The sequence below is a fragment of the Procambarus clarkii genome, chromosome 21, assembly GCF_040958095.1.
Source record: "Procambarus clarkii isolate CNS0578487 chromosome 21, FALCON_Pclarkii_2.0, whole genome shotgun sequence".
NCBI lineage: Eukaryota > Metazoa > Arthropoda > Malacostraca > Decapoda > Cambaridae > Procambarus > Procambarus clarkii.
This window is the reverse complement of record NC_091170.1, coordinates 24,104,457-24,117,990: the sequence shown is the minus strand read 5'-3', so window position 1 is coordinate 24,117,990 and position 13,534 is coordinate 24,104,457.

Genomic DNA, 13,534 nt, shown 5'->3' with positions numbered 1-13,534 from the left:
CACTGCACCACGCTCAGACCCTTAAAAGAGATGGTAATTTCGGAGTATTTATACACCCCAAAGATTACCACCTCCCAAGGGCAACTAGAGCAAGTGAGGGGTCACTTTTACCTTTTTCATCAAGTCCTTGTTAATATGGGAGAACTCTGTGTCTATGCTTGATGCACAACTTGCCTAAACGCGCAAGTGAAGTTATACAACTTTAGAACACTTTCTCACCAGAAGACTCGAACCCTAGCCAACACAAAAGCCTTCCAGCAACTGGCATAACAGGTACGCCTTTAACCCACTGCACCACGCTCAGACCCTTAAAAGAGATGGTAATTTCGGAATATTTATACACCCCAAAGATTACCACCTCCCAAGGGCAACTAGAGCAAGTGAGGGGTCACTTTTACCTTTTTCATCAAGTCCTTGTTAATATGGGAGAACTCTGTGTCTATGCTTGATGCACAACTTGCTTAAATGCACAAGTGAAGTTATACAACTTTAGAACACTTTCTAACCAGGAGACTTGAACCCTAGCCAGCACAGAAGCCTTCCAGCAACTGGCATAACAGGTACGCCGTTAACCAACTGCACCACGCTCAGACCCTAAAAAGAGATGGTAATTTCGGAGTATTTATACACCCCAAAGATTACCACCTCCCAAGGGCAACTAGAGGAAGTGAGGGGTCACTTTTACGTTTTTCATCAAGTCCCTGTTAATATGGGAGAACTCTGTGTCTGTGTTTGATGCACAACTTGCTTAAATGCGCAAGTGAAGTTATACAACTTAAGAACACATTCTCACCAGGAGACTCGAACCCTAGCCAGCACAGAAGCCTTCCCGCAACTGACATAACAGGTATGCCTTTAACCCACTGCACCATGCTCAGACCCTTAAAAGAGATTGTAATTTCGGAGTATTTATACACCTCAAGGATTACCACTTCCCAAGGGTAACTAGAGGAAGTGAGGGGTCACTTTTACGTTTTTCATCAATTCCCTGTTAGTATGGGAGAACTCTGAGTCTATGCTTGATGCACAACTTGCCTAAATGCACAAGTGATGTTATACAACTTTAGAACACTTTCCTATCAGGAGACTCGAACTCTAGCCAGCACAGAAGCATTCCAGCAACTGGCATAACAGGTACGCCTTTAACCCACTGCACCACGCTCAGACACTTAAAAGAGATGATAATTTCGGAGTATTTATACAGCCCAAAGATAACCAACTCCCAAGGGCAACTAGAGCAAGTGAGGGGTCACTTATACGTTTTTCATCAAGTCCCTGTTAATATGGGAGAACTCTGTGTCTATGCTTGATGCACAATTTGCCTAAATGGGCATGTGAAGTTATTCAATTTTAGAACACTTTCCCACCAGGAGACACAAACCCAAGCCAGCACAGAAGCCTTGCAGCAAATGGCATAACAGGTACGCCTTTAACTCACTGCACCACGCTCAGACCCTTAAAAGAGATGGTAATTTTGGAGTATTTATACACCCCAAAGATTACCACCTCCCAAGGGCAACTAGAGCAAGTGAGGGGTCACTTTTACCTTTTTCATCAAGTCCCTGTTAATATAGAAGAACTCTGTGTCTATGCTTGATGCACAACTTGCCTAAATGCACAAGTGAAGTTATACAACTTTAGAACACTTTCCCACCAGGAGACTCGAACACTTGCCAGCACAAAAGCCTTTCAGCAACTAGCATAAGTGGTACGCCTTTAACCCATTGCACCACGCTCAGACCTTTAAAAGAGATGGTAATTTCGTAGTATTTATACACCTCAAAGATTACCTCCTCCCAAGGGCACCTAGAGCAAGTGAGGGGTCACATTTACGTCTTTCATCAAGTCCCTGTTAATATGGAAGAACTCTGTGTCTATGCTTGATGCACAACTTGCCTAAATGCACAAGTGAAGTTATAGAACTTTAGAACACTTCCCCACCAGGAGACTCGACCCCTAGCCAGCACAGAAGCCTTCCAGCAAACTGGCATAACAGGTACGCCTTTAACTCACTGCACCATGCTCAGACCCTAAAAAGAGATGGTAATTTCAGAGTACTTATACACCACAAAGATTATTACCTCACAAGGACAACTAGAGCAAGTGAGGGGTCACTTTTACGTTTTTCATCAAGTCCCTGTCAATATAAGAGAACTCTGTGTCTATGCTTGATGCACAACTTGCCTAAATGCGCAGGTGAAGTTACTCAATTTTAGAACACTTTCCCACCAGGAGACACAAACCCTAGCCAGCACAGAAGCCTTCCAGTAAATGGCATAACAGGTACGCCTTTAACCCACTGCACCACGCTCAAACCCTTAAAAGAGATGGTAATTTTTGAGTATTTATACACCCCAAAGATTACCACCTCCCAAGGGTACCTAGAGCAAGTGAGGGGTCACTTTTACCTTTTTCATCAAGTCCTTGTTAATATGGGAGAACACTGTGTCTATGTTTGATGCACAACTTGCATAAATGCACAAGTGAAGTTATACAACTTTAGAACACTTTCTCACCAGGAGACTCGAACCCTAGCCAGCACAGAAGCCTTCCAGCAACTGGCATAACAGGTACGCCTTTGACCCATTGCACCACGCACAGACCCTCAAAAGAGATGGTAATTTCGGAGTATTTATACACTCCAAAGATTACCACCTTCCAAGGGCAACTAGAGCAAGTGAGGGGTCACTTTTACGGTTTTCATCAAGTCCTTGTTAATATGGGAGAACTCTGTGTCTATGCTTGATGCACACCTTGCCTAAACGCGCAAGTGAAGTTATACAACTTTAGAACACTTTCTCACCAGAAGACTCGAACCCTAGCCAACACAAAAGCCTTCCAGCAACTGGAATAACAGGTACGCCTTTAACCCATTGCACCACGCTCAGACCCTTAAAAGAGATGGTAATTTCGGAGTATTTATACACCCCAAAGATTACCACCTCCCAAGGGCAACTAGAGCAAGTGAGGGGTCACTTTTACGTTTTTCATCAAGTCACTGTTAATATGGGAGAACTCTGTGTCTATGCTTGATGGACAACTTGCCTAAATGCGCAAGTGAAGTTATACAACTTAAGAACACATTCCCACCAGGAGACTCGAACCCTAGACAGCACAGAAGCCTTCCCGCAACTGGCATAACAGATACGCCTTTAACCCACTGCACCATACTCAGACCCTTAAAAGAGACAGAAATTTTGGAGTATTTATACACCTCAAGGATTACCACCTCCCAAGGGTAACAAGAGCAAGTGAGGGTCACTTTCACGTTTTTCATCAATTCCCTGTTAGTATGGGAGAACTCTGAGTCTATGCTTGATGCACAACTTGTCTAAATGCGCAAGTGAAGTTATACAACTTTAGAACACTTTCCCACCAGGAGACTCGGACCCTAGCCAGCACAGAAGCCTTCCAGCAAACTGGCATAACAGGTACGCCTTTAACTCACTGCACCACGCTCAGACCCTAAAAAGAGATGGTAATTTCAGAGTACTTATAAACCACAAAGATTATTACCTCCCAAGGGCAACTAGAGCAAGTGAGGGGTCACTTTTACGTTTTTCATCAAGTCCCTGTCAATATGGGAGAACTCTGTGTCTATGCTTGATGCACAACTTGCCTAAATGCGCAGGTGAAGTTTCTCAATTTTAGAACACTTTCCCACCAGGAGACACAAACCCTAGCCAGCACAGAAGCCTTCCCGCAACTGACATAACAGGTATGCCTTTAACCCACTGCAGCATGCTCAGACCCTTAAAAGAGATTGTAATTTCGGAGTATTTATACACCTCAAGGATTACCACTTCCCAAGGGTAACTAGAGGAAGTGAGGGGTCACTTTTACGTTTTTCATCAATTCCCTGTTAGTATGGGAGAACTCTGAGTCTATGCTTGATGCACAACTTGCCTAAATGCACAAGTGATGTTATACAACTTTAGAACACATTCCTATCAGGAGACTCGAACTCTAGCCAGCACAGAAGCATTCCAGCAACTGGCATAACAGGTACGCCTTTAACCCACTGCACCACGCTCAGACACTTAAAAGAGATGATAATTTCGGAGTATTTATACAGCCCAAAGATAACCAACTCCCAAGGGCAACTAGAGCAAGTGAGGGGTCACTTATACGTTTTTCATCAAGTCCCTGTTAATATGGGAGAACTCTGTGTCTATGCTTGATGCACAATTTGGCTAAATGGGCATGTGAAGTTATTCAATTTTAGAACACTTTCCCTCCAGGAGACACAAACCCAAGCCAGCACAGAAGCCTTGCAGCAAATGGCATAACAGGTACGCCTTTAACCCACTGCACCACGCTCAGACCCTTAAAAGAGATGGTAATTTTGGAGTATTTATACACCCCAAAGATTACCACCTCCCAAGGGCAACTAGAGCAAGTGAGGGGTCACTTTTACCTTTTTCATCAAGTCCCTGTTAATATAGAAGAACTCTGTGTCTATGCTTGATGCACAACTTGCCTAAATGCACAAGTGAAGTTATACAACTTTAGAACACTTCCCCACCAGGAGACTAGAACCCTAGCCAGCACAGAAGCCTTCCAGCAAACTGGCATAACAGGTACGCCTTTACCTCACTGCACCACGCTCAGACCTTAAAAAGAGATGGTAATTTCAGAGTACTTATAAACCACAAAGATTATTACCTCCCAAGGGCAACTAGAGCAAGTGAGGGGTCACTTTTACCTTTTTCATCAAGTCCCTGTCAATATGGGAGAACTCTGTGTCTATGCTTGATGCACAACTTGCCTAAATGCGCAGGTGAAGTTACTCAATTTTAGAACACTTTCCTACCAGGAGACACAAACCCTAGCCAGCACAGACGCCTTCCAGCAAATGGCATAACAGGTACGTCTTTTACCCACTGCACCATGCTCAAACCCTTAAAAGAGATGGTAATTTTGGAGTATTTATACACCCCAAAGATTACCACCTCCCAAGGGCAACTAGTGCAAGTGAGGGGTCACTTTTACCTTTTTCATCAAGTCCTTGTTATTATGGGAGAACACTGTGTCTATGCTTGATGCACAACTTGCTTAAATGCACAAGTGAAGTTATACAACTTTAGAACACTTTCTCACCAGTAGACTTGAACCCTAGCCAGCACAGAAGCCTTCCAGCAACTGGCATAACAGGTACGCTTTTAACCAACTGCACCACGCTCAGACCCTAACAAGAGATGGTAATTTCGGAGTATTTATACACCCCAAAGATTACCACCTCCCAAGGGCAGCTAGAGGAAGTGAGGGGTCACTTTTACGTTTTTCATCAAGTCCCTGTTAATATGGGAGAACTCTGTGTCTATGCTAGATGCACAACTTGCCTAAATGGGCATGTGAAGTTATTCAATTTTAGAACACTTTCCCACCAGGAGACACAAACCCTTGCCAGCACAAAAGCCTTCCAGCAAATGGCATAACAGGTACACCTTTAACCCACTGCACCACGCTCAGACCCTTAAAAGAGATGGTAATTTCAGAGTATTTATACACCCCAAAGACTATCACCGTCCAAGGGCAACTAGAGAAAGTGAGGGGTCACTTTTACCTTTTTCATCAAGTCCCTGTTAATATGGGAGAACTCTGTGTCTATGCTTGATGTACAACTTGCTTAAATGTGCAAGTGAAGTTATACAACTTTAGAACACTTTCCCACCAGGAGACTCGAACACTTGCCAGCACAAAAGCCTTCCAGCAACTGGCATAAGTGGTACGCCTTTAACCCATTGCACCACGCTCAGACCCTTAAAAGAGATGGTAATTTCGGAGTATTTATACACCTCAAAGATTACCTCCTCCCAAGGGCACCTAGAGCAAGTGAGGGGTCACATTTACGTCTTTCATCAAGTCCCTGTTAATATGGAAGAACTCTGTGTCTATGCTTGATGCACAACTTGCCTAAATGCACAAGTGAAGTTATAGAACTTTAGAACACTTCCCCACCAGGAGACTCGACCCCTAGCCAGCACAGAAGCCTTCCAGCAAACTGGCATAACAGGTACGCCTTTAACTCACTGCACCATGCTCAGACCCTAAAAAGAGATGGTAATTTCAGAGTACTTATACACCACAAAGATTATTACCTCACAAGGGCAACTAGAGCAAGTGAGGGGTCACTTTTACGTTTTTCATCAAGTCCCTGTCAATATAAGAGAACTCTGTGTCTATGCTTGATGCACAACTTGCCTAAATGCGCAGGTGAAATTACTCAATTTTAGAACACTTTCCCACCAGGAGACACAAACCCTAGCCAGCACAGAAGCCTTCCAGCAAATGGCATAACAGGTACGCCTTTAACCCACTGCACCACGCTCAAACCCTTAAAAGAGATGGTAATTTTGGAGTATTTATACACCCCAAAGATTACCACCTCCCAAGGGCAACTAGAGCAAGTGAGGGGTCACTTTTACCTTTTTCATCAAGTCCTTGTTATTATGGGAGAACACTGTGTCTATGCTTGATGCACAACTTGCGTAAATGCACAAGTGAAGTTATACAACTTTAGAACACTTTCTCACCAGGAGACTCGAACCCTAGCCAGCACAGAAGCCTTCCAGCAACTGGCATAACAGGTACGCCTTTGACCCTTTGCACCACGCACAGACCCTCAAAAGAGATGGTAATTTCGGAGTATTTATACACTCCAAAGATTACCACCTTCCAAGGGCAACTAGAGCAAGTGAGGGGTCACTTTTACGGTTTTCATCAAGTCCTTGTTAATATTGGAGAACTCTGTGTCTATGCTTGATGCACACCTTGCCTAAACGCGCAAGTGAAGTTATACAACTTTAGAACACTTTCTCACCAGAAGACTCGAACCCTAGCCAACACAAAAGCCTTCCAGCAACTGGAATAACAGGTACGCCTTTAACCCACTGCACCACGCTCGGACCCTTAAAAGAGATGGTAATTTCGGAGTATTTATACACCCCAAAGATTACCACCTCCCAAGGGCAACTAGAGCAAGTGAGGGGTCACTTTTACGTTTTTCATCAAGTCACTGTTAATATGGGAGAACTCTGTGTCTATGCTTGATGGACAACTTGCCTAAATGCGCAAGTGAAGTTATACAACTTAAGAACACATTCCCACAAGGAGGCTCGAACCCTAGACAGCACTGAAGCCTTCCCGCAACTGGCATAACAGGTACGCCTTTAACCCACTGCACCATACTCAGACCCTTAAAAGAGACAGTAATTTTGGAGTATATATACACCTCAAGGATTACCACCTCCCAAGGGTAACTAGAGCAAGTGAGGGTCACTTTCAAGTTTTTCATCAATTCCCTGTTAGTATGGGAGAACTCTGAGTCTATGCTTGATGCACAACTTGTCTAAATGCGCAAGTGAAGTTATACAACTTTAGAACACTTTCCCACCAGGAGACTCGGACCCTAGCCAGCACAGAAGCATTCCAGCAACTGGCATAACAGGTACGCCTTTAACCCACTGCACCACGCTCAGACCCTTAAAAGAGATGGTAATTTTGGAGTATTTATACACCCCAAAGATTACCACCTCCCAAGGGCAACTAGAGCAAGTGAGGGGTCACTTTTACCTTCTTCATCAAGTCCTTGTTAATATGGAAGAACTCTGTGTCTATGCTTGATGCACAACTTGCCTAAATGCACAAGTGAAGTTATACAACTTTAGAACACTTCCCCACCAGGAGACTAGAACCCTAGCCAGCACAGAAGCCTTCCAGCAAACTGGCATAACAGGTACGCCTTTAACTCACTGCATCACGCTCAGACCCAAAAAGTGATGGTAATTTCAGAGTACTTATAAACCACAAAAATTATTACCTCCCAAGGGCAACTAGAGCAAGTGAGGGGTCACTTTTACGTTTTTCATCAAGTCCCTGTCAATATGGGAGAACTCTGTGTCTATGCTTGATGCACAACTTGCCTAAATGCACAGGTGAAGTTTCTCAATTTTAGAACACTTTCCCACCAGGAGACACAAACCCTAGCCAGCACAGAATCCTTCCAGCAAATGGCATAACAGGTACGCCGTTAACCAACTGCACCACGCTCAGACCCTAAAAAGAGATGATAATTTCGGAGTATTTATACACCCCAAAGATTACCACCTCCCAAGGTCAACTAGAGCAAGTGAGGGGTCACATTTACGTTTTTCATCAAGTCCCTGTAAATATGGAAGAACTCTGTGTCTATGCTTGATGCACAACTTGCCTAAATGCACAAGTGAAGTTATACAACTTTAGAACACTTCCCCACCAGGAGACTCAAACCCTAGCCAGTACAGAAGCCTTCCAGCAAACTGGCATAACAGGTACGCCTTTAACTCACTGCACCATGCTCAGACCTTAAAAGAGATGGTAATTTCAGAGTACTTATACACCACAAAGATTATTACCTCCCAAGGGCAACTAGAGCAAGTGAGGGGTCACTTTTATGCTTTTCATCAAGTCCCTGTCAATATAAGAGAAAACTGTGTCTATGCTTGATGCACAACTGGCCTAAATGCGCAGGTGAAGTTACTCAATTTCAGAACACTTTCCCACCAGGAGACACAAACCCTAGCCAGCACAGAATCCTTCCAGCAAATGGCATAAAAGGTACGCCTTTAACCCACTGCACCACGCTCAAACCCTTAAAAGACATGGTAATTTTGGAGTATTTATACACCCCAAAGATTACCACCTCCCAAGGGCAACTAGAGCAAGTGAGGGGTCACTTTTACCTTTTTCATGAAGTCCTTGTTAATATGGGAGAACACTGTGTCTATGCTTGATGCACAACTTGCTTAAATGCACAAGTGAAATTATACAACTTTAGAACACTTTCTCACCAGGAGAACAGGTACTCTGAGAGAGAACTCTATCAACATCAGAGGCCCGAGACTGTTCAACACGCTTCCACTACACATAAGGGGCATAACTGGCAAACCCCTCACAGTGTTTAAGAGAGAACTGGATAAGCACCTCCAAAGGATACCTGATCGACCAGGCTGTGACTCATACGTCAGGCTGCGAGCAGCCGCGTCTAACAGCCTGGTTGATCAGTCCAGCAACCAGGAGGCCTGGTCGACGACCGGGCCGCGGGGACACTAAGCCCCGGAAGCACCTCAAGGTAGCCTCAAGGTAGGTAGGAGCCTCGAACCCTAGCCAGCACAGAAGCCTTCCAGCAACTGGCATAACAGGTACGCCTTTGACCCATTGCACCATGCTCAGACCCTTAAAAGAGATGGTAATTTCAGAGTATTTATACACTCCAAAGATTACCACCTTCCAAGGGCAACTAGAGCAAGTGAGGGGTCACTTTTACGGTTTTCATCAAGTCCCTGTTAATAAGGGAGAACTCTGTGTCTATGCTTGATGCACAACTTGCCTAAACGCGCAAGTGAAGTTATACAACTTTAGAACACTTTCCCACCAGGAGACTCGGACCCTAGCCAGCACAGAAGCATTCCAGCAACTGGCATAACAGGTACGCCTTTAACCCACTGCACCACGCTCAGACACTTAAAAGAGATGGTAATTTCGGAGTATTTATACACCCCAAAGAATACCACCTCCCGAGGGCAACTAGAGCAAGTGAGGGGTCACTTATACGTTTTTCATCAAGTCCCTGTTAATATGGGAGAACTCTGTGTCTATGCTTGATGCACAACTTGCCTAAACGCGCAAGTGAAGTTATACAACTTAAGAACACATTCCCACCAGGAGACTCGAACCCTAGCCAGCACAGAAGCCTTCCCGCAACTGACATAACAGGTATGCCTTTAACCCACTGCACCATGCTCAGACCCTTAAAAGAGATTGTAATTTCGGAGTATTTATACACCTCAAGGATTACCACCTCCCAAGGGTAACTAGAGGAAGTGAGGGGTCACGTTTACGTTTTTCATCAATTCCCTGTTAGTATGGAGAACTCTGAGTCTATGCTTGATGCACAACTTGCCTAAATGCACAAGTGATGTTATACAACTTTAGAACACTTTCCCATCAGGAGACTCGAACTCTAGCCAGCACAGAAGCATTCCAGCAACTGGCATAACAGGTACGCCTTTAACCCACTGCACCACGCTCAGACACTTAAAAGAGATAATAATTTCGGAGTATTTATACAGCCCAAAGATAACCAACTCCCAAGGGCAACTAGAGCAAGTGAGGGGTCACTTATATGTTTTTCATCAAGTCCCTGTTAATATGGGAGAACTCTGTGTCTATGCTTGATGCACAACTTGCCTAAATGGGCATGTGAAGTTATTCAATTTTAGAACACTTTCCCACCAGGAGACACAAACCCTAGCCAGCAGAGAAGCCTTGCAGCAAATGGCATAACAGGTACGCCTTTAACCCACTGCACCACGCTCAGACCCTTAAAAGAGATGGTAATTTTGGAGTATTTATACACCCCAAAGATTACCACCTTCCAAGGGCAACTAGAGCAAGTGAGGGGTCACTTTTACCTTTTTCATCAAGTCCCTGTTAATATGAAAGAACTCTGTGTCTATGCTTGATGCACAACTTGCCTAAATGCACAAGTGTAGTTATACAATTTTAGAACACTTCCCCACCAGGAGACTAGAACCCTAGCCAGCACAGAAGCCTTCCAGCAAACTGGCATAACAGGTACACCTTTAACTCACTGCACCATGCTCAGACCCTAAAAAGAGATGGTAATTTCAGAGTACTTATAAACCACAAAGATTATTACCTCCCAAGGGCAACTAGAGCAAGTGAGGGGTCACTTTTACGTTTTTCATCAAGTCCCTGTCAATATGGGAGAACTCTGTGTCTATGCTTGATGCACAACTTGCCTAAATGCGCAGGTGAAGTTTCTCAATTTTAGAACACTTTCCCACCAGGAGACACAAACCCCAGCCAGCACAGAAGCCTTCCAGCAAATGGCATAACAGGTACGTCTTTTACCCACTGCAACGCTCAAACCCTTAAAAGAGATGGTAATTTTGGAGTATTTATACACCCCAAAGATTACCACCTCCCAAGGGCATCTAGAGCAAGTGAGGGGTCACTTTTACCTTTTTCATCAAGTCCTTGTTATTATGGGAGAACTCTGTGTCTATGCTTGATGCACAACTTGCCTAAATGCGTAAGTGACGTCATACAACTTTAGAACACTTTCCCACCAGGAGACTCGAACCCTAGCCAGCATAGAAGCATTCCAGCAACTGGCATAACAGGTACGCCGTTAACCAACTGCACCACGCTCAGACCCTGAAAAGAGATGGTAATTTCGGAGTATTTATACACCCCAAAGATTACCACCTCACAAGGGTAACTAGAGCAAGTGAGGGGTCACTTTTACCTTTTTCTTCAAGTCCCTGTTAATATGGGAGAACTCTGTGTCTATGCTTGATGCACAACTTGCTTAAATGCGCAAGTGAAGTTATACAACTTTAGAACACTTTCCCATCAGGAGACTCGAACCCTTGCACAAAAGCCTCCCAGCAACTGGCATAATAGGTAAGCCTTTAACCCATTGCACCACGCTCAGACCCTTAAAAGAGATGGAAAATTTCGGAGTATTTATACACCCCAAAGATTACCACCTCCCAAGGTCAACTAGAGCAAGTGAGGGGTCACATTTACGTTTTTCATCAAGTCCCTGTAAATATGGAAGAACTCTGTGTCTATGCTTGATGCACAACTTGCCTAAATGCACAAGTGCAGTTATACAACTTTAGAACACTTCCCCACCAGGAGACTCAAACCCTAGCCAGCACAGAAGCCTTCCAGCAAACTGGCATAACAGGTATGCCTTTAACTCACTGCACCACGCTCAGACCTTAAATGAGATGGTAATTTAAGAGTACTTATACACCACAAAGATTATTACCTCCCAAGGGCAACTAGAGCAAGTGAGGGGTCACTTTTATGTTTTTCATCAAGTCCCTGTCAATATAAGAGAAAACTGTGTCTATGCTTGATGCACAACTGGCCTAAATGCGCAGTTGAAGTTACTCAATTTCAGAACACTTTCCCGCCAGGAGACACAAACCCTAGCCAGCACAGAATCCTTCCAGCAAATGGCATAACAAGTACGCCTTTAACCCACTGCACCACGCTCAAACCCTTAAAAGACATGGTAATTTTGGAGTATTTATACACCCCAAAGATTACCACCTCCCAAGGGCAACTAGAGCAAGTGAGGGGTCACTTTTACCTTTTTCATGAAGTCCTTGTTAATATGGGAGAACACTGTGTCTATGCTTGATGCACAACTTGCTTAAATGCACAAGTGAAATTATACAACTTTAGAACACTTTCTCACCAGGAGAACAGGTACTCTGAGAGAGAACTCTATCAACATCAGAGGCCCGAGACTGTTCAACACGCTTCCACTACACATAAGGGGCATAACTGGCAAACCCCTCACAGTGTTTAAGAGAGAACTGGATAAGCACCTCCAAAGGATACCTGATCAACCAGGCTGTGACTCATACGTCAGGCTGCGAGCAGCCGCGTCTAACAGCCTGGTTGATCAGTCCAGCAACCAGGAAGCCTGGTCGACGACCGGGCCGCGGGGACACTAAGCCCCGGAAGCACCTCAAGGTAGCCTCAAGGTAGGTAGGAGGCTCGAACCCTAGCCAGCACAGAAGCCTTCCAGCAACTGGCATAACAGGTACGCCTTTGACCCATTGCACCACGCACAGACCCTTAAAAGAGATGGTAATTTCGGAGTATTTATACACTCCAAAGATTACCACCTTCCAAGGGCAACTAGAGCAAGTGAGGGGTCACTTTTACGGTTTTCATCAAGTCCCTGTTAATAAGGGAGAACTCTGTGTCTATGCTTGATGCACAACTTGCCTAAACGCGCAAGTGAAGTTATACAATTTTAGAACACTTTCCCACCAGGAGACTCGAACCCTAGCCAACACAAAAGCCTTCCAGCAACTGGCATAACAGGTACGCCTTTAACCCACTGCACCACGCTCAGACCCTTAAAAGAGATGGTAATTTCGGAGTATTTATACACATTAAAGATTACCACCTCCCAAGAGCAACTAGAGCAAGTGAGGGGTCACTTTTACCTTTTTCATCAAGTCCCTGTTAATATGGGAGAACTCTGTGTGCTTGATGCACAACTTGCCTAAATGTGCAGGTGAAGTTATTCAATTTTAGAACACTTTCCCACCAGGAGACTCGAACCCTAGCCAGCACAAAAGCTTTCCAGCAACTGGCATAAGAGGCACGCTTTTAACCCACTGCACCACACTCAGACCCTTAAAAGAGAAGGTAATTTCGCACTATTTATGCACTCCAAAGATTACCTCCTTCCAAGGGCAACTAGAGCAAGTGAGGGGTCACTTTTACGTTTTCATCAAGTCCCTGTTAATATGGGAGAACTCTGTGTCTATGCTTGATGCACAACTTGCCTAAATGCGCAGGTGAAGTTATTCAATTTTAGAACACTTTCCCACCAGGAGGTTCAAACCCTAGCCAGCACAGAAGCCTTCCAGCAACTGGCATAACAGGTACGCCTTTAACCCACTGCACCATGCTCAGACCCTTAAAAGAGATG